Below are 21,863 nucleotides of genomic sequence, written 5' to 3' on the forward strand. Positions count from 1 at the left end.
TTACTTGTCTTCTGGTTTGTTGAAACATTTGCCACAATAATGTCTGTCAAAGTGGCTGGCCATAAACACTCCAGCACCACATTCATCTGAAAGCACTCCCGAAAAAGGTGTCTGGTTTTGCCATTCTCATCCACTTTGTAGTATTTCAGGACAGCCAGCTTAACCTTCTTTCTCTTATGCTTATTCTTCTTGGGAGTGGTGTAAGACTTCTTCTGTCTTTTCTTAGCACCACCATGAAGTCTCAACACAAGATGAAGAGTGGACTCCTTTTGAATGGTGTAGTCAGACAAAGTATGTCTGTCTTCCAATTGCTTGCCAGCAAAGATCAATCTTTGCTGATCAGGAGGAATTCCTTCCTTATCCTGGATCTTGGCTTTTACTAGTATATTTTCTATCGTATCAGAGGGTTCAACCTTGAGAGTGAGGGTTTTCATGAAAATCAGCATCCCGCAGATTGCAGATCGGTAAGACAATTGCTATTGGCACGTTCTTTTGTGGGCTCATCCCAGTGAAACTCAACCCCCAACACAGTGTGCAGTCTGCTGTGCAGTTACTTATCACAGAAAGTTGAATTCTCTGCAAATTTTGGAGCCTGTGTATATACTACTTCTGGAGCTTGTTGGATCCTGCTCTTGTTTGAAGCTGGCCATTGGGTTTATTGGTTTTGAGCCTCTTTGGAGCGTCTCTGGTACAGGCCGATGTCAGGTGCTGTTTGTGACTGGCCCTGGTTAGAGCTATCAGCAACCCATAGCTTGTAGCTACCTCTGCTAGGGCTAGACGCAAATGGGAAGGACCAAATTGTGCACCAAGGTCTGTTTTTTCTTGCTCAGGGCCCAGAGGCAGGTAAGACAAAAACTCAAAACAATAGGAGATCTGCCTCTGCCTGCAGGCAGATTGTTAGTCTCAATCACTTAATAAGCCCCAGGCTGTAGAGCTCAATGGAGTGTTTACTCCTCAGGGTGGGGAAAAGGGGTTTCCAAGGGGTGGGGCAGTTCCCCCCCCCCCCCCCCCCCCCCCCCCGGGCAAAAGTTGCCTGAATGGGGAAGCTCCGCCTGAGAAAGATGGTTTCTCGCGTATGGAGGAATGACTCAGCACATGGGTCCACAAGGGGGTCCTCTGGGTTCTCTCCCCACCAAGCTGCCCACCCCAGACTCTCCTCACCCAGCTCTCGTCCACTCTGTCCTCCCACTGCTGGAGCCCAAGGTAAGTGGCTGCAAACAACATCTAGTGTGCTGGCTCCATAAGAGGGTGCCTGCATATCTAGCTGTCTGTCTCTGCTGGACAGAACCCCTGGGGCTTTTCACAGCCAGATGTGATGTAGGCACCTTTTCCAAGTTCTGGTGCTTTGGGCTGGGGAGCCCTCCAGGTCTGGGGTTTAGATCCCAGACTTCTCAGGGGGAACCTCCCGCAATTGAGATAATCCTCTGGAGCTTCAGCTGCTGCCTTTGGAGCGTGGCTCCTCTGCTCTCCTCTTCCATGAGGTCTCCTCTGTATGTCCTTGGTTTCAAGGGTTCTCTCCAGCTAGTCTTCAGCTGGTTTTTCAGGATGATTTTTCTATATTTTTGTTGTAATTCCAGTTTGGTCCTGGGAAAATGTCAGCATAGCTTCCACTTAATCCACTGCCATTTTCCTCCAGTCACTCAGTTTTTCCTTTTTTTTTTTTTTTTTTTTTAAAAAAAAGAGTGACATCATAAAAAAGAGCAGGTGCTTTTTTGTTTGTTGAATAAATGATTATACTCTTTTTTCAATACCACCAGCCTCCATCTCCTTTTCTCTGGACCACGTTGCACATTCCCAAAAGAGACTTTGAAACAGAAACGCACTTTACTTTCTGCTATAGGTGAGGCAGTAAGGATTGACTAAGATCTTAAAAACACCCAGTGAGTAGAAGCCAAAGATGCTGCTAAACACTCTACAGTGTGCAAGACAGCCACCCCCATTCCCAAAAGAAAATCTGACCCTAGGTTTCAGAAATATGAAGGTTGAGGAACCCTGACTTAGGAAAATGACTTCACCTTTCTATACTTAATTTCTTCATCTACAAAATGGAAATAACCATGTCTACTTATGAGATTATTGTGCAACCAAAATTAGATAGCAATACAAACAGAGTGATCCATTAGTAGGAACTACATATATGGTAGTTATTAATATTCAATAATATTAGAGCTGGAAGTTTTTCGAGAGCATGTTGAGCCACTGTCTTGTATCATGCACCTGTTCTGTACCATTTCAAATGCACCTGGCTTTCCCTTTACTCCATCCAGTAACTGCTAAGCAGCGGTTCTCAACCCTTTGGGGGTCGAACGACCCTTTCACAGGGGTGGCCTAATACATCCTGCATATCAGATATTTACATTACAATTCATAACAGTAGCAAAATCACAGTTATGAAGTAGCAACAAAAATAATTTTATGGTTGGGGGTCGCCACAACATGAGGAACTGTGTTAAAGGGTCGCGGCATTAGGAAGGTTGAGAGCCACTGTGCTAAGGGGAATACTTCTGTGCAGGCTTTGAACTCCTTCACTTCCCTGCAACCTGAGACCACTTTGTTTCAGGCTTCCATACACACCTCTCATTTCCTGACCAAGGCTTCTCTGACATCTCTGGGTGGACACCTGTGGGACCCTGAGCCGAACGCATGCAATAGTACAACCATGCCTGACTGATAGGCCTTGAGTTGATGAATACATTCTTCCTTCCTCCTTTTGTCCCTCAGTGGACTGCTCTAACACTGCTCATGTCATGAAGCTTCCAGAAGGTTCTGAGCACCAGTAGCTCAAAATAGTGGCCAACTGGACACCATACAGATCATCCTATTGACTTTTTCTCCTTTCCTGTTTCATTACTCTTGTCCTTCATTTCTGCTCTCTGCAATCATTTCCCAAATACACTTCACATGTAGGCATTTTTCCTAGATTCTGCTTTCAAAATTCTGGTAGTGACACATCTCATCCAAGCGAATAGGAAAATAGGCTCAGAAAGTTGAGAAAATGGAGGTTCAAAAAGGCCAAACAGTATGAAAGCCAAGGCTAGAACAAAACGTCTTGACACTTTTTCAATCCTCTGTCACCACACCATAATTTCTCTCCACATTATAGTTTGACTCAACTCATGAATGCTATTTATGTGATAACTATTTTGGTTATTATTAGGGACTGTTAAAATATGACAAGGAGGCATATGCTAATAAAATATGTGGGTTTCTGGAATGCCAGCAAAAACTGTTTATATCATGGTTAAAAAAATTATTTAAAGTATTTTATGTATTCTACCATCTGGAATGTCTACAAAAGTATAAAATTATATCTCAAGGTTACATGATCCTTAAATATCTATAATAATAAAAGGGTAATATGCTAATTAGACTGGACGTCCTGCCAGATGTTCTTCCTTCCGGACAAAGCCACAGTGGGCAGGGGCCACGGCAGAGGCCCCCGGCTGCGGCAGTGGTGGTGGTGGTGGTGGTGGGTGGGGGCTGGGGCCAAGGCCCTTGCATGAATTTCATGCATCAGGCCTCTAGTAATTATACATATAACTGTACCTCTATAAGGTTTGCATAACAAAAAGTATTGTTAAAAACTTTCATCAAATGTCTGTTATTCAATATTGTACAAAATCTGCAGATCATTTTAGTACATGAAATAGTCATTGCCTCTGAGAAAACTGAATTCACACCTTATAGTGCTCAAAACTGTTGGTCAAACATGTTATAAAAAGAGGATTTAGAGGTAGTTCTTAAGGCATCTCTAATAAATATGACAAATTAACAATAAGCAGAAATACACTGCCACTTTATGTGGTATTTCCTTGGCCTGTCTAGTAATACATATTCCAGAAAATAGAAAGAGCATGGTGTTCTTCTGCATAGACAGATCTGTCACAATCTAGTTTGCAATTGCTCTTAATGAATTGTAAACTCATGCCAAGTGGGAGTTGAAGCATTAATCCATGTTAGTATTTGTGAAAATGCATGTGAACACAGTGAGTGAGTCATCCTAGAGTCTGGATTACCTTGTCCAAGAACAAAAATAGCATGGTTTCTGCATCTGTGAGCTCAAACATAGCATTAAGCCACAGTTTACCCACCTCAGAAAAAATTGGGACTTGTTCAAGTGGTGCTGGATCAGGGCTTTTTTTTTTTTTTTTTTTTAATCAAAGTGGTGGTTTTGTTCTAAGAGGAAAAGAGATAGTTTTGCAGACAGACCATAGGATAACCAGTTCTGGTGGATGGGGACTGGACTGTTATGTTAGAAAGTATTCATGTCTTCCACAGAAACAGCCAAAAGAGAAGCAATTAATTATTTTTTGAACAGGTGTAGAAAGGTTTTGCAAATCCAAGATTACATCTCAGGAAAGCTTAAGCAATACCATTGGCTGGGATGAAACTTGCCTCAAAAAAGAGATTTTCTTGGTGGGACTGGCCCACCAATTATCTCTAGTCTACTTGTCTTTAAGGCCCATTTAATATGTGACAAAGGACTGTGTGTCTTTTTATTTTATTTTATATATTTTAGAGAGAGAGGAAGGGAGAAAGATAGAAACATCGATGAGAGAGAAGCATCATCGATTGGCTACCGCCTGCATGCCCATACTGAGGATGGAGCCTGCAACCCAGGCATGTGCCCTGATCAGGAATCAAACTGGTGACCTCTTGGTTCTTGGGTTGATGCTCAACCGCTGAACCGGCTGGGCTTATGTGTCTTGTTAAATAACTTGGACTTAAGAATACTGGCTAGACAAAGGCAGTAATAAAACCCAGAATGACTTCAGATATTTATTTTACCAACAAGCAGGAGTTAGAAAAAACTGCTGGCAGGAAAGACTATTTTAATGCTATTGACATAATACAATACCAAGATAATGGAAGATTTCACTTAAGTGTAAGTGAGAGTGGTGAGCACACATTCAATTTGGGAGTAAGAGGAAATTTCTTCACCTGTTGATTGAAGGAATATAACAGACTTTCACATACCTATTTTGTATAAGTTCTTTCCAGCATTGTTTGCTTTTCCTCATATACATATTATACTTTTAACACTTATTAGCATTCATTCATTCAGTCAGTATTCACTTAGATATTTATGAAGCATCAAGCATGTGCTAGAGTCTATACACAGCAAGAGAAAATAAATATAAGATTGCATGAAAACTGTATTGAGTGTGGTAGCACAAATTTTGATTATCGCTTTAGAGGTGGTTATAATCTGTCAGAGGAGTCTAAACTCTATAGGACAGTGATGGCAAACCTTTTGAGCTCGGTGTGTCAGCATTTTGAAAAACCCTAACTTAACTCTGGTGCCGTGTCACATATAGAAATTTTTTGATATTTGCAACCATAGTAAAACAAAGACTTATATTTTTGATATTTATTTTATATATTTAAATGCCATTTAACAAAGAAAAATCAACCAAAAAAATGTGTCCGCGTGTCACCTCTGACCCGCGTTTCATAGGTTCGCCATCACTGCTATAGGATGAATTTACTTTTTTGCTTCATAAAAAATAAGCTTTAAATAAAAAGACAAGAGATATATATTATATTTTTGCCACAACATTTCTGAGTATTCTTAGATAAGTCACTCTTCCAGCTGTTAATTTCCAAATTTGTAAAATAATGAACTTGCAACTTCAAAATGTTATGAGCTGCTCAATGTCATTAGTTTTTAGAGAAATGCAAATCCAAACCACAAAGATATATCATTTCACACCCTGTAGAATGGCTATAATAAATAAGACAGACAATAATAAATGTTAGTGAGCGTGTGGAAAATATGAACCCTCAAACATGGCTGGTGGGAATGTAAAATAGTACAGTCCACTTTGGCAGGTTCTTAAAAAGTTAAACTTAAGACTACCATATAATCCAGCCATCCCACTCTAGGTATTTACTCAAGAGAAGCAAAAGCATATGTGTACAAAAAGACTTGTGAGTGAAAGTTTATGGCATTTTTCCTAAGGCCAGAAACTGGAAACAACCTCAATGTCTATCAAGCTGTCATGGGTAGACAAAATGTAGTGGATTTACATCATTGAAAACTTTTAGCAATAAAAAGGAACAAACTCCTGACATATGCTACTTCGTGAATGAACCTCTAAAAACGTTATGTAAAGTGAAAGTATTGAGACTCAAAAGACTATATATTGTATGATTCCATTTATGTGACATGTCCAAAAAAAAAAAAAAAGGGCAAATTTATAAAGACAGAAAATAGATTAGTGGTTGCTTGGACCTAGGGGGAGGGTAAGAGTTTAAATAGGAATGAGGGATCTTACTGGGGAGGGTGGGAGGGTGTGACTTTGTAGAGTCAAATGGGTTAATTTTATGATTTGTAAAATGTACCTCAGTAAAGTTGTTTGAAATAAGCTCTAAGAAATAGGGGATGGCTTCTGATTCCAATATTCTTTGAAAGACATGCAGATAAAGAAAATGGCTGGAATCAGCACATTTTCTGAATGAGATTTCCTTCAGTGCTTCTCATATTGTGATTTAATCTGTTTTGCCTCAGACTTTAATACTTCAGATCCATCACGTATATGCCCGGGGGGCCACCATGTTTTCCCAGATGGGTAAAAAGGTTCTGAGATATAGTAGTTAGCTTGTAGTCTATGGGGATGGCTCTACCATGAGCATGAGCTTCAAGTCATTGTACTAAATAAAGGTGGCTGCTTGAATAGTGAAGGAAATGCAAACATACAGAGTTAACACCTGCAGAGCCAACCAGGAATTTGTGCAAAGTGTCTTTAGATGTTGTTTTCTGTAAACTAATTCACCATTCATAGATATGTTTTCATTTTTATTTTGTTTGCCAGCCATATTTTTCTTTTAAAGTTTTTTTTTTTATTTCTCTTAATTCACTAAAAGAATAACATGTTAACCCTTCTTTTCTAAGGATTTTTAATTTACATTATAAATCAGTAAGTGAGATAACTTAGAAATGGAGCTCTAGCCAGTTTGGGTTCCTGGTTCCATTCTGGTCAAGGGCACATACCTTGGTTGCAGACTCATCCATGGCCCTGGCCAGGGGCATGCAGTAGGCAACCAATCAATCTGTCTCTCTTACATTGATATTTCTCTCTCTCTCCCTCTCCCTTCCACTTTCTCTAAAATTCAATGGAAAAATATCCTCAGCAAGGATTAACAACAACAACAAAAAGAAATGGAGAAGAAAATCAGTGAATGATGATATTAGAAACATCTAGGCCAGCGGTTCTCAACCTGTGGGTTGCGACCCCTTTGGGGGCCGAACGACCCTTTCACAGGGGTCGCCTAAGACCATTGGAAAACACATATATAATTACATATTGTTTTTGTGATTAATTGCTATGCTTTAATTATGTTCAATTTGTATCAATGAAATTGGGGGTCACTACAAAATGAGGAACTGTATTAAAGGGTCGTGGCATTAGGATGGTTGAGAACCACTGATCTAGGCAAATAGAAGAGTGATTTCGATTAAGCATAACCAATGGACACAAGACACTGTGGGGTAGGGGAGGCTGGGGGAAGGTCAAGGGGGAAAGAAAGGAGACATATGTACTCCTCTTTGTAATACTTTAAGCAATAAATCAAAATTTAAAAAAATCATATTAAAAAATTGGGTGAAATAAATTGGAACTAAAGAATTAACGGTAAAGGAGACATATGTAATACTCTTTGTAATACTTTAAGCAAGAAAACAATTAAAAAAAGAATTAACAGTAAATTTGGAATTAATGAGTGAGTGAGTGAGCAAAAAAGTGGATATCACCTGTATTTAAAAAAAAAAGCAAATACTTTTCAGTTAGTCAGACTTTGGATTTTGAATCTTGGTCATTCAATGACTTGGGCAAGACACTTAACCTTATTGAACCTTAGTTGTATTCAGGTCAAAGATTATTGGGTTTAATGAGATATTGGATATAAAATATCTGGCACTGTGCCTGGTACCATGTAATTCCCAATAAATAATGCTAACCTTCCACCATTCCTTCCAGTTTTTCTTCCCTCTTTGCATAGCAGCATAACTGCTGATTTTCCACATTAAAGTTCAGTTAGTAAAATGCCGAAAAATTTGATTCACGAAGTCAGATAGAATTTACTTTCTATATATATACCCTGGTGCCTGGATGTCTTTTCATATTTGATCTGAGTAAAGACTGAATTCCATCTGGAGTTTATAAAACATCTTTCACTTGTCATTTTCAAACAGATTTTTTCCGCATGTGTCTACTAGATGATTTGAAAGCTGTAAGGAGGAATAAAATTGTGTGAAAGAATTCCAAGGTGGTATATGTAGGTTTCTCTACTGTAACAAACATTTTTTTAATTATTAAAATAACCAAAGTTTCTAATCAAAATTACCAAATAGATTTTCCATAAAATAGACATTGCATGATTTTTATTAATATATTCAATTTTCTCACTGTTACCAATGGAATAAACCCAAAGCTCCATCATTGATTTCTATTTCATCTTTATCATATATATTTTTCAACTTTATTATTTGCCAATTGCACTTTATATTCTCATCTAAATCTCTTAACTTCTCATTACCCCTCTATTAAGTAGTGAGGGCAGTGATTCAAATGTGGTCTCTGTGATTCAAAATTCTTGTTCTCTTTCTACAACAGAATGCTTTCTCCAATTGTGCTCTTACTAGATGAACTTTTTCTGATACATACTCTGTACCTTCCCATTTCTACGCTTTTGTTCACAATATTCCTTTTGCCTTAAGCACCTTTTCCCTTGCCTATTATTTGATTTATCTTCTGTGGCTTAAATGATAACATTTCCAATGATGCTTCCAGTTGGAATTTTAGTTCCTTTCCATGTACTCCCAAAGTGCTGTGTACCTTTACTATGACACATTTAATTTAATTACTATGGCAGAGACAGTAATTGTTCCTCTAAGTACCCATTTTAGTGAATAATATATAGAACTCCCAATTTTTATCTGACCACATGACTGCCTGAAACAAAGCAATATTCTTAGATACCCTTGTAGATAGAAACGGCCATATGACTAAGTTATGGTTATCCTATATAATAAAAGGGTAATATGCAAATAGACCAAATGGCAGAACAACCGAACTAGAGTGTAATATGCTAATAATATGCTAAGGCTGCTCAACTGCTCACTATGACATGCACTGACCACCAGGGGACAGACAGTCAACTGGTCGACCAGTCACTGTGATGTGCACTGACTGCCAGGGGGCATTGCTCCGATTGGTAGGTTAGCGTGCTGCTGGGGTCTGGCCCATTGGGACTGAGGGAGATGGGCCAGACATGCCCTGAGCCCTCCCGCAGTCCCTCCCCAGCCCGATTGTGCACCGGTAGGGTCCCTCAGCCTGGCCTGCACCCTCTTGCAATCCGGACCCCTCGGGGATGTCGGAGAGCCGGTTTCAGCCCGATCCTGCAGGCCACTCCCTTTGGGAGTGTGACAGACGCAGGGCTCATGGCTGGTGAGCACTGCTGTGGCAGTGCAAGCCTCTCCTGATCTGGACTGATTGGGAGCAAGCACAGTGGGGCAGGCACAGTGGGGCCGGGATGAGCGGAAATGGCAGGTAGGAGCTGCAGGCAGTGTTGGACTGCAGGTTTCAGCCCTATCCCTGCAAGTCACCCAGAGGGACCCCACCTATGCACGAATTCGTGCACTGGGCCTCTAGTTGGTATATAAGTGGAAATGTCCTGTCACATGCATTCAGGGGACCCTTAATGGGAGGGTGCTTGCCTTTCATCCCTTCCTGCTGGCTGCAATGTGTTTGACATCTTTGATATCCATATTGGGCCAAGAATGAGGAGGAGGAAGGTCAAGTCTGTGATAACTTTAAAACTATCTTACCAGTTCTAGTCTACTACTAGATTTTTTTATGTGTGAGAAAAACTTCTGTTTATTTAATCCACTGTTATTTTAGGGTTTCTATATTTGAAGCTGAAGGTGATTCAACTTGATATAATTCTTATTATTCCTAGACAGCCTCTGTTTTCTACCCAAACCTGTCTTCCTCTCCCTCCTAGCATGATGAATAACAGCTTGAAGTAAGGAGCCATGTTTTATTCATTTTTCACTTTTGCATAAACATGTTAGAGGGCTAGATACTTATTCATTTAGTCAACAAATATACTACTATATGTCAGGTACTATGTTAGGTAGGAATAATTCAAACATAGTGCTTATATGATAGAGCTCAAAATCTAGTGGGGAAGACAGACTCTGAGTTAGCAACATTAACAGTGAATTATATTTACCTGGGAGATTTTAAAAACTACTGAAAACCATAGCCACTCCTCCAGCCCCTCTACCTATTAAATTAGAATCTCACGGGATGGGGCATGGGCATTTCTGTTTTAGGAGCTTCCCAGGTAATTTTATTGTGCATTGAAATTGAGATCCATTGAATTAAACCAAAAGGAAGGCATAGCAATGACTTTGACTTAATCACTAATAACTACCATGTGAGAACTATATTAGTTTCCTATCACGTCCATACCAAATGATAGGAATTCCATACCAAATGATAGGAATTACCACAAATTGGGTTGTTTAAAATCCAGTGCCCCCCCCCCCCGCCCCCCGATAGTTTTGAAGGTATAGACAGGGCCCCATTCCCTCTGGAGGCTCTAGAGTAGAAGCCTTTCTTGTTTCTTTCAGCTTCTGGTGGCTTGAGGAGTTCCTTGGTATTCTGGGCTTGTAGTCTCATCACTCTAATCTCTGCCTCCATTTGTACATCTATCGATCAACTTCCTTTTCCTCTTCTAAGGACACTATCATTGGATTTAGGGATCACTGAAATGATCCAGGATGACCTCTTCATTTCAACATAAATCTGCAAAGATCTTTTTCCAAATAAGGTAACATTTATAGAATCTAGGAGTTAGGGCATGGACATGTCTTTTTGGTGGCCACCATTCAACCCATTTCAAGAACCTACTCTGTATCAGGTACCAAAATAGCTTTCATGTGTTGAAAACTGTTAATGCTAGATGATTGTTACAAAGAATTCTATTCTCTCTACTTTTATATATACAGGTTGTCCCCCCAAAATGCAGACACACTTTAACAGCTGATAGCTCAATTTTGAAAATGAAATGTATTTTAATAAACACTGCCTCTATAATTTTTCAAAGTGTGGATATACAATTTTGGGCTACCCATATTTAAATTTTCATTATAAAAAGTTTTATTTAAAAAAGAAAAATGTATAATTCATTTTAAAAAGTATAATGTGTTTATACTTATTTAATTCTAATACTAGATCCATGAGGTAATAATATCCAAATTTTACAGATGTTAAAATACAGATTACTTAACTTTGTCCTTTTAATAGAAAACAGCTAATTATATCTACTATTAAAAAATCAATAGTATTATTCATGGAAGTGTAATATCATCCTATCTAATAAAAGAGAAACATGGTAATTGGCGTACGACCGCTACCCTTCCCATTGGCTAATCAGGGCGATATGCAAATTAACTGCCAGCCAAGATGGCAGCTGGCAGCCAGGCAGCTGGAAGTGAACATGAGGCTTGCTTGCTTCAGTGACAGAGGACTCCCACGTTCCCTGACTGCCTTGCCAGCCTCTGAGCTTGCAGTTTGAAACATTGTAACAAATATAGAAGCTAAACAAAACCCCAGAAAACTGCTTTCAGCTAGCCGGGATCTCAGAGCTGGAGTTGATTCAGTGTCTTGATTATAGAACCCAAACAAACCAGATACCTGCTTTCAGCAGCAGAGGCTCAGAGCTAGAGCCAGAGCTAAAGCTGGCCCAGAATAAAAAAAAAAGAAAAAAAAAGGAGCGGTTGGGAGCTTCAGTCACCTGCCAGCCTGAAAACAGCCCTCAGCCCCTCACCCAGATTGGCCAGGCACCCCAGTGGGGACCCCCACCCTGAAGGGTGTGTGACCAGCTGCAAACAGCCATCATCCCCTCATCCAGGCTGGCCGGGCACCCCAGTGGGGACCCCCACCCTGATCCAGGACACCCTTCAGGGCAAACCAGCCAGCCCCCACCCATGCACCAGGCCTCTATCCTATATAGTAAAAGGGTAATATGCCTCCCAGCACCAGGATCAGTGGAGCCGCGAGGCCTCCTGGCACTGGGATCAGCGTGACAGGGGGCAGCGCCCAAACCCCCTGATCACCCTGCGGCTCTGTGTGTGACAGGGTGCGGCGCCCCAACCCCCTGATCAGCTCTGCTCTGTGTGTGACAGGGTGCGGCGCCCCAAACTGCACCCCCCCCCCCCGACGGGCCCTGCTCTGTGTGTGATGGGGTAGAGCCATAACCTCCCCATCGGCCCTGCCCTGAGTGTGACAGTGGTGGCGCCCCAACCCCCTTGATCGACCCTGCTCTGTGGGTGATAGAGGGCAGTGCCCCAACCCCCTGATCTGGCCTGCTCTGTGTGTGACCGGGGGCGGTGCCCCAACTCCCCTATCGGCCCTACTCTGTGAGTGACAGGGGGGAGCTCCTCCACCCCCTGATGGGCCCTGCTCTGTGCGTGACAGGGGGCGGTGCCCCAACTCCCCTATCGGCCCTACTCTGTGAGTGACAGGGGGGAGCTCCTCAACCCCCTGATGGGCCCTGCTCTGTGCATGACATGGGGGAGCTTCCCAACCCCCTGATCAACCCTGCTCTGTGTGTGACAGGATATGGAGCCCCAACCCCCCTGATGGGCCCTGCTCTGTGCGTGACAGGGGGTGGCACTGCAACCTCCCCATTGACCCTGCCCTGAGTGTGACAGGGGGCGGTCCCCCAATCCCCCAATCGGCCCTACCCTGAGTGTGACTGAGAGTGGCATCGCAACCTCCCGATCCACCTTGCTCTGTGCATGACAGGGGACAGCGCCCCAACTCCCCAATTGGCCCTGCTCTGAGCCTGACCTCTGCCACCCGGGAGCAGGCCTAAGCCAGCAGGGCGTTATTTCCCAAGGGGCCCCAGACTGCGAGAGGGCACAGGCCGGGCTGAGGGACCCCCCATTCTCCCCCGAGTGCACAAATTTTTGTGCACTGGGCCTCTAGTATATAATAAAAGCCTAATATGCAAATTGACTGAACAGTGGAATAACCAGTGGAATGACCGGTCGCTATGACATGCACTGACCACCAGGGGGCAAACGCTCAACACAGAAGCACCCCCAGCCTGCAGGCCCCAGGCTGGCCAAGGCGGGTGCCAGCAGGGGCCCCCCAATCACCCCATCTGTCGCCCCACAGATTGGCCCTGACCGCTGGCCAGGCCTAGGGAGCCTACCCGTGCATGAATTTCATGCACTGAGCCTCTAGGGCAGGGGTGGGCAAACTTTTTGACTCAAGGGCCACAATGGGTTCTTAAACTGGACCTGAGGGCCGGAACAAAAGCATGGATGGAGTGTTTGTGTGAACTAATATAAATTCAAAGTAAACATCATTACATAAAAGGGTACGGTCTTTTTTTTCAATAGTTTTATTCATTTCAAACGGGCTGGATCCGGCCCGCGGGCTGCAGTTTGCCCACGGCTGCTCTAGTGGTATGATAAGCACAGATAAGTTCCCCCTGCCTCCCCCCCCCCCCCAAAAAAAAATGATTATTCTGGGATAGTGCTATACTACCACACAAAGTGGGAAGTCGATGCATATTTTTAAAATAAAAATATGTTTTTTTTCTACTCATAACTGCTTTTTATTTCTGCTTAATGTTTCTCATGGCTCTAGAGAATAAAAGAATGGTTCTGTATTTTCACATTATCTGGTCCCTTCAAAATTTAAGGCAGGCTGAAAAATATGTTTTGATGTTTTAATTTGTTTCATTATGATTTCTTACCAGCAATATCTTCACATGATATCCACTCTAACATGCAGATATTTGCAGATGGCATATATTATCATTTTGCATTCTAAATTTTAATTTCTAATGATGATAGTTGTTATTTCAGAAAGAGCACACATTTTAGAATCAAACAGGTTTTATGTATATTTTAATTTTAGAGGAGAAAATCATATCTACCATGTAGGACTAGCTTGAGAATTAAATGAGACTGTAGGTACAAGGACCTGGTACACAGTTTGCATTCAGTACATGTTAGTTACCTTCCTTCCCTTTATTTACCTCTCAAAGCCTAATGGATAACATTAGCTAAATTTGAATTTCCAATAGAAACAATATTTTTTGCTCCCTAGATAAGGAAACCTTGATTATTTGCATTAAAAATCTATGATTCAATTTAGAAAGTGTTGAAAAGATATAATTTTTCTTCAAGAAATGGGTATTATTGTCCTGACCAGTGTGGCTCAGTGTATAGAGCATTGGTCTACACACTGAAGGGTGTAGGTTTGATTCCTAGTTGAGGGCACATACCTGGGCCCTGGTCGGGTCTGGACACATGCTTCTCTCTCTTTCTCTCTTCCGCCGCCCGCCCCCCCGCCCCCCCTTTCTAAAAATCAATGGAAAAAATATTTTTGGGTGAGGATTAACAAGCAAACAAAAAGAAATGTCTATTATTAAATATCAAGAGGACTGAAAATATTATTTCTATAATATGTTCTCCAGAAACTCCACTAGTTATGATTTAAAATATAGAATTCTTAGGCATTCATAATAATTTAGAATATCTATGAAACTTTACTGCAAACACTTATTTACAGGTAAAAAAAAATAACTAGGAAAAGGTGCTATTTTACTAAGTTTCTAAATTCAATTCCTGAAAAAAATTTTTGTCTCTTAGAAAATTGCACATATTTAGATGTACACAACAGATGATGTGGCTTATTATTTCAGAGAAAGCTCAGAATGGGTGGAAACTAATTAAAAAAGAGTCAGGTCTTTAAAATCATAAACACCCGCACATACCCAACAGAATGCAAAGGAATGAAAATAAAAGCTCAGCACCTAATTAAAACTCATACTATCCAATTATGCTTTAAACAGTACATAATTAAAACATGCATACATTTAGTAGGCTATTTTCTAAAAGTGAAATGTGTTTCAAGTAGGAAGTAAATAAAAATTTTTACAAATTAGACTGCACCAAATTTAATTACGTTTTAGTAATTAAAGTACCATTCAATTGAATTTTAAAGCTACCTATCTTTTCTTTTAAAAGACCTTGTGAAGCTAAAACCTCCCTCTGGATCCGTTTATGAAACGTTTTGAATGGATGGACCCTTGGGCTCATGCTTTATGCTGAATCCTCCACTGATTTAATGACAATGCCACCTAGTGACTGGAGGTCTTTTTTTTCTAAGGTTTGGGCTTCTGACTGTATATGCTGACAGTGAAAATTTACCTAAATGCTCCAAAATGCCCTAGGAGAGGACTGGCCTTAATAAGAATGTGAAATATATATTACCTTTTTGTTTTGCCACCTTCCTTTTCTATGCTCTTTCTTTGAGCACACTTCTTTTCTTTTCCTGCTGCCACCCCAGCTCTTCTTGTCACCTGGAGAAATGGTTTACTAAACAAGAGGGTTTTAACTGTGTTTCTTTGAATGCTTCAAGAGTGCCTTCAAAGGGCAAGGGGGTTGCTCAGAGGGATAGACTCCAAGTTCATCAACCTGCTCCAATCAGTCTGCTTTATTTTCTGTGCTTCCTTCTCAGATTTTGTTTGTATTAAGGTTTTAGCACTAAATAGAAAGTTTTTGTGAGCTACATTAATAAGACTTTGACGTCCACTGTAAAAATTCTCTGACACACAGAAAAGTTGAAAGAATACAGTGAACTCCCATATGTCCTCTTTGTAGATTCAACAGTTGTTAACATTTTAGCCTCATTGCAGAATCATTTCAGAGAAAATTGCACACCTACACAGCTCTGCATATGTCTTCTAAAAATAAGGGTATTCTCTCACCTAGGCAAAATACTATTATTGCATCTAGAAAATTCACAACAATTCTCATATATTATCTAAGGCTTAGTACATATATAAAACCTTCCCAGCTAACCCTATTTGCATTTGAGTTAAGTTTGGAATGAGAGATTGATAATTATGACAGATAAAAATAGGATTAAGAGTGAACATTCCAGGCAGAGGAAACTGAAATTATATACAGGGAAAGAAAATTCCAGAATATTATAGTTTCCTGGAGTGTAGTAAGTAAAATGTGACTTGGTGACATATAAAACTAGAAATATAGGTTAAAGCCAGGTAGTGGTAGTTGGAATATTATACTAAGGAGTTTCCACTGTAATCAGCAGGCAGTAACTCTAAAAGAATGTACAGTTCAGCCATCCAACTATATTAAATATTGATGAGAGAAGAGATTACTACTTGTGCAGTATTACAGATTTATAAATAATTTTCTATTAATCTGTTCACTATAGCAAAGGTTAATTTGGACAGGGTGGTAGAAGACATTATCACCTTGAAGTCTTTTTTACAGCCTTGCTTTCTTATCCCTAACAAAAAATAATGCCTCCCTCCTGTATGCTTCCATAGTACTGACTTCAATCATACATTACAAGCAGTTGTAACATGGTTATTTCTGAATGTGTCTCTTGCTTCAGTTTCTGGACACACCCCACAGGGCCTTTCTTATTTTGTGTTCCTTCCTATTGAATGGATGATTTGGCTCAATAAGGTCAATTTAACATCTGAAAACATAATTTCTCTTATTAGTTGGCTGAAAAATTGATTCTTCTCATTCCTCTTCTGGATTACTTGAAATATGGAATTGGCTTAGCTAATCATATCTTATCCTTCCTCAGTGTAGTTAAGGAGAAAAAAGAAATTAACAATCACTTTATCTTTTTTAAAAAAGTTTTCTTCTCACTAAGAGTTGAAGTGCTTTTCCTACTCTATCCCTGCCGGGCCACAGTATACTCCTTTATTTTCTCCTTACAAGAGTCCTTTTATGAAAGAATCAAAAATGCTACAGAGATGACAGAATCTACTTTAGGTCAATATGCTTTAAATGGTATGCTTAGTTAAAATCGAGATATTCAGTCAGGGGAGCAGAGCTCATCATGGCTGTGAGTAGAGTAAAATGTAAAATTAGATGAAAGAGAAGATGTATATGAAAGAAACTCTTATTAATTTTTCTTTTCATAAACATGAACCCATACACATTTACTTAAACATCTGTCCTTTATATACAATTTGAAATAAGAAAAGCAAAGTAAAATGATAGCTATTATTAGTGATCTAGAAAAGACTCATTATGAGTAATATAGGAAAGGATTCCTCTTCCATTTAACTCTATTTATTTCACATATTAGAAAAATTTCCCCTACTATTAGAATTGAGGCATTAATAACTAGATACAATCTCATATGGAATCAATCATATTTCTTCAGAAGCAGTTGCTGGGTTACAAACCCAGAAATTAGTACTTAGCAGCTTAAAAACAGCCCTTTCTTCTTTTTATGTGTGATTCTGACATTCTTACTTAATTCCAATGTCTCTAATTTGCTCCATCTGTAAATCAGAAGATTCTCATGAAGGGCTGGCATGCTATAGTTGAACATGTTTTTTGCAAATAGGTGTTGGGAATTCAAGGTAAAAGTGAGACAGAAATTCAAGATATAGTCAGTGTTTCAGTCAAGCTCCAGGCATTAAGAAAGATGCTAAGTATGTCTTTCCTAAATGTATTATTAGTTAAAAGTGATTATCTTCCCTCTGCATTTTAAAAAGTATATAGTCTCAGGATTTTTGTCTTTCAGTATGCTCTAGGACAGTGGTCGGCAAACCATGGCTCGCGAGCCACATGTGGCTCTTTGGACCCTTGAGTGTGACTCTTCCACAAAATACCACGTACGGGCGTGCATATACAGTGCGATTGAAACTTCGTGGCCCATGCGCAGAAATCGGTTTTCGACCTGGGCGAGTCTATTTTGAAGAAGTGGCATTAGAAGAATTGGGGGGTGTCGGTCAGACGTTTTTAGCAAAGGCCAGCTTAGGAGTACCCTAAGTAAGTTAATAACAATGTACCTACCTATATAGTATAAGTTTAAAAAATTTGGCTCTCAAAAGAAATTTCAATCGTTGTACTGTTGATATTTGGCTCTGTTGACTAATGAGTTTGCCGACCACTGCTCTAGGATATACTAGATTTAATTGAAATAATACAAAGAGTCTTGAACTCTTGCTCAAATAAAGAATTCATCATCTTCATGGTATTTTTGTGGCATTTATGTAAAAAGGGAGAGAATAGGCAATTGTAAAAGTGCTTCTATGACATGAAAAAGAAAACACACTATTTATATTTCAGGAAACAAGGATGACTATTATAATATTACTAGAGGCCCGATGCACAAAATTCGCGCAAGAGTAGGCCTTCCTCCCCCTGGCTGCTGGCACTGGCTTTCCTCTGGCACCTGGGACCCGGGCTTCCCTGCAGCCCTGGTTTTGTCCGGAAGGTCATCCAGAAGGACATCTGGTCTAATTAGCATATTACACTTATTATTATAGATTACCATGGCAAATAATAATAATGAAATATTGACAATCAGAATCACAAACTTGGAGGGTTACCAGGTTATATTTCTAACAGCAGAGTAATAATCTCAAAGTTCCAGGTGCCCCAAAAGACTCCTTTGTATAAATAACACTTTTAAGGACAGTTTCAACAATCTAACACAGAACAGATTACTTTTTTCACATATATTTCATAGGAATATAAGATCGATACTTTTATAGATGTTCTCAATTCACAGTATAAAGCAGATTTATATGTACTGCAGCTGTAAGGAGAGGGAAACATTTTATACTTCCAATAGTTCTGAGATTCTTTCACCATCATTTAGGAGCACATGCAATTTTAAATCTTAGCACTGTAATATCACTATAATATCATTACTTAGCACCAAGAGGGGGAAAGGCTGACCTAAGAAACTTAAAATATGCAAAAGGAAAAGGCACAGAGAATTTTTACAAAGGAAACCTTTAGACATCTAATATTTTCCCTTCACAATTCTTTTCTTCCTTTTAAAAAATTATCTTTATTGTTGAAAGTATTACAGATGTTCCCCTTTTACCCCCATTGACCCCCTCCATCTCCCTACTATTATCTGTGTCCATGAGTTATGCATATATGCATATAAGTTCCTTGATTAACCTATCCAACCCCACCCCACCTTTCCTCTGAAATACGTCAGTCTGTTGCATGCTTCAATGTCTTTGGTTCTATTTTGTTCCTCAGTTTATTTTGTTTGTTAGGTTCCACGTATAAGTGAGATCACATGATACTTGTTTTTTTCTGACTGGCTTATTTCACTTATCATAATACTCTCCAGGTCCCTCCATGCTGTCTCAAAGGGTAAGAGATCCTTCTTTTTTACAGCTATGTAGCATTCCATTGGTAAATAAACACAGTTTGTAATCCACTTACCTGTGAATACTCACTCTATCTTAAATTAGGACCTATGTCAGTAATGGTGAACCTTTTGAGCTTGGCGTGTCAGCATTTTGAAAAACCCTAACTTAACTCTGGTGCCGTGTCACATATAGAAATTTTTTGACATGTGCAACCATAGTAAAACAAAGATTTATATTTTTGATATTTATTTTATATATTTAAATGCCATTTAACAAAGAAAAATCAACCAAAACAATGAGTTCGCATGTCACCTCTGACACGCGTGTCATAGGTTCGCCATCACTGACCTATGTGGTCTCCCCTAAACATCTTACTGTGGTGCAATTCTTGATTAGCATCCCATTGAGGACATTTGTTGCGCATGCTTTCAATGCCACATTGCCTGAGACATTTTATAAGCATTACTTTTAGTACATGTATATTGACACTATCATATTTATTTTACTTTATTTATTTATTTCCCTACAAATAGGTTCTGATATAAATAGGTTCTTCAAAGTGGTGTGACTGGCCAACTGCCTTCTATATGGCACTTGACAGACCATGGATACACTTGCAATGGGCCTGACAGACCATGGATACACTTGCAATGGACAGGAATACAGTTGGAGGCTTCCTTATAAGGAGTGGACATATCCCTCCTTTAAAGGATAAGGTGAAACGCCAAGTCACTCTCAGTGGAGACAAAGTGCAGAGAAGCAGTCCTGGCATTACTCTTTTGTTTTAAAAGATTGGTTGGGTTCTTGATCTCGCCAACAGAGCAGATAACATCATAGGATGAATATTTTGCACGCTGAAATCATTTGCTTCAGCCTTTTTACAAGGAGAGTAAAACTTTTCCTGTTTGGGTCTTTGGGTGCTAAAGTGTTGCATAGTTTTTAAAACTTCAAGTTTTATAGAGAAACAGTTGTGATGTACTCTGCAAGGGTCATATTTTTAGCGCAACATTGAATATAGTTGTTAATGCTGGTTTTCAAAAACAATTTCATCATTCCTTTGACAAAAATTCAGAGAGGACAGTCACTAAATATAGGTCAGGTTTTCCCATCTTTCTCTGGAGCTAAGTAAAAAAGTACTAATTCTGTAAGTATTAATTAATTTGAAGACCAGCCTCATGCCCAGAATATTTAGGAAAGGAAATATTCCCCTACAGATGTTAGACTGTCACCTCAGATGAAAGACATAGTTATCATAGGGATTTCTCTTCAGTGCTATGTGCCACGGAGAGCAAACTCAACACTTAGGAACATTTTGTTGCTGTATCTTTGCCATAGAAAAGAATACAGTTGCAGGAACCAGGTGCAGGTATATACTTTTGTGTGTGATTTAAGTATTACATAGTCCTTTAGAATAAATTCGTTTCTTCTTACGTTTGATGTTCAATGACCAAACCAAGAGGGTCAGAGGGAACAGTGCAGTAGTTAAAAGTTATTAGAGTAGTCACTGAAACTCATTGGTGCTTTTGGTTCTATGAGCATTTATAAATCCTTTTACATTGATGGAAAAGAATGGACTAAGCCTCCCGTTTAGTCTCTTTATTGTGTGACAGTTTTTAAGGAAGGATCTATTTTTCAGTGAGAAAGTAGTCAAATCAGTTTCTGAAAACATGCACAGAAGGCAAAAAATGACATTTACTGACTCATTTGCTATCATTTATTAACTGATAGCCAGAGACCAATTTTATTTTCTCAGAGTTACTCACAGCTTCTTTCCTTATGACACAAAATATTTTAAATTAACTTTAATTTGATTTATACACACACACACACATATATAATACAGGCATATTAAATACTGTATTTAAATGATGTTGTTTAATCTTTAACACAATGACTCTATATTTGTTTTTCATCCCTGTTTTTGGCACAGAGCTATTAAAACCCTTGGAATTTCCCAAGCAATGAGAGCAATAAAGGTGTCTTATTGTGCAAATGAGGTAAATTTGGGACCTCAATTGAGAATGTGGGCTGGTTGCCAGGAGAACCAACCATGTGACTGGAGAGTTGGCACTTTCAAGCAGTTTTGTAGAAATAAATCCTTAGCCTGTGAAATCTGATGCTATCTCCAGGGAGATAGTGATAGAATTGAGTTAGATTGTAGGAAACCCAGATAGTGTCCAGATAATTGCTTTTTCTTGGTGTCATCCTTAACAAAATGAAATAGCCAGTTGTTTATCAGCAAAATTAGTTTTGGGAAAAGCAGAGAATTGCAATTTGAGGTAAACAAGCTATGGCAGAAACCTTAGGCAAGTCCAGAGAACCAAGGGGAGGCATGTTCTTGTATAGAGAAAAGGGAGGAGTTGAGAGGGGCTCTTATGACAAAAGGAGTTGAAGTGTAGTGGCTTTCCATTGGCTGAGTCATGGTGGTTTGCTATTGGTTGGGTCTGTTGCTAGGCAAGGAGAAAATCATCTTCCTCCTGGAGTAGTAAAATAAGCTTCCTTCTGTACAGAAATGTAACCCTATGCTTCTTTCTGTTGGAGTCTGGAAAATTTGAAGTGTGGTGAGTGGTAGTATGTGAGAGAGAACTCTTCCTTTAGGATTTCTGGAGTTTGTTTTAAATGAAGTTTTCTTTCTTTATTTTCCCATGGTGTGGTAA

At 39.6% G+C, this 21,863-nt stretch overlaps 1 pseudogene across 1 annotated transcript; it reads right to left on the reverse strand.

Annotated features, from left to right (window-relative positions):
* Nucleotides 1-446, reverse strand: LOC308526240 (ubiquitin-ribosomal protein eS31 fusion protein-like; annotated as a pseudogene). The gene has a single exon. The product of its transcript is annotated as a ubiquitin-ribosomal protein eS31 fusion protein-like (transcript).
* Nucleotides 447-21,863: the final 21,417 nt, after the last annotated feature.

The sequence above is a fragment of the Myotis nattereri genome, assembly GCF_964212035.1.
Source record: "Myotis nattereri genome assembly, chromosome: 10".
Lineage (NCBI taxonomy): Eukaryota > Metazoa > Chordata > Mammalia > Chiroptera > Vespertilionidae > Myotis > Myotis nattereri.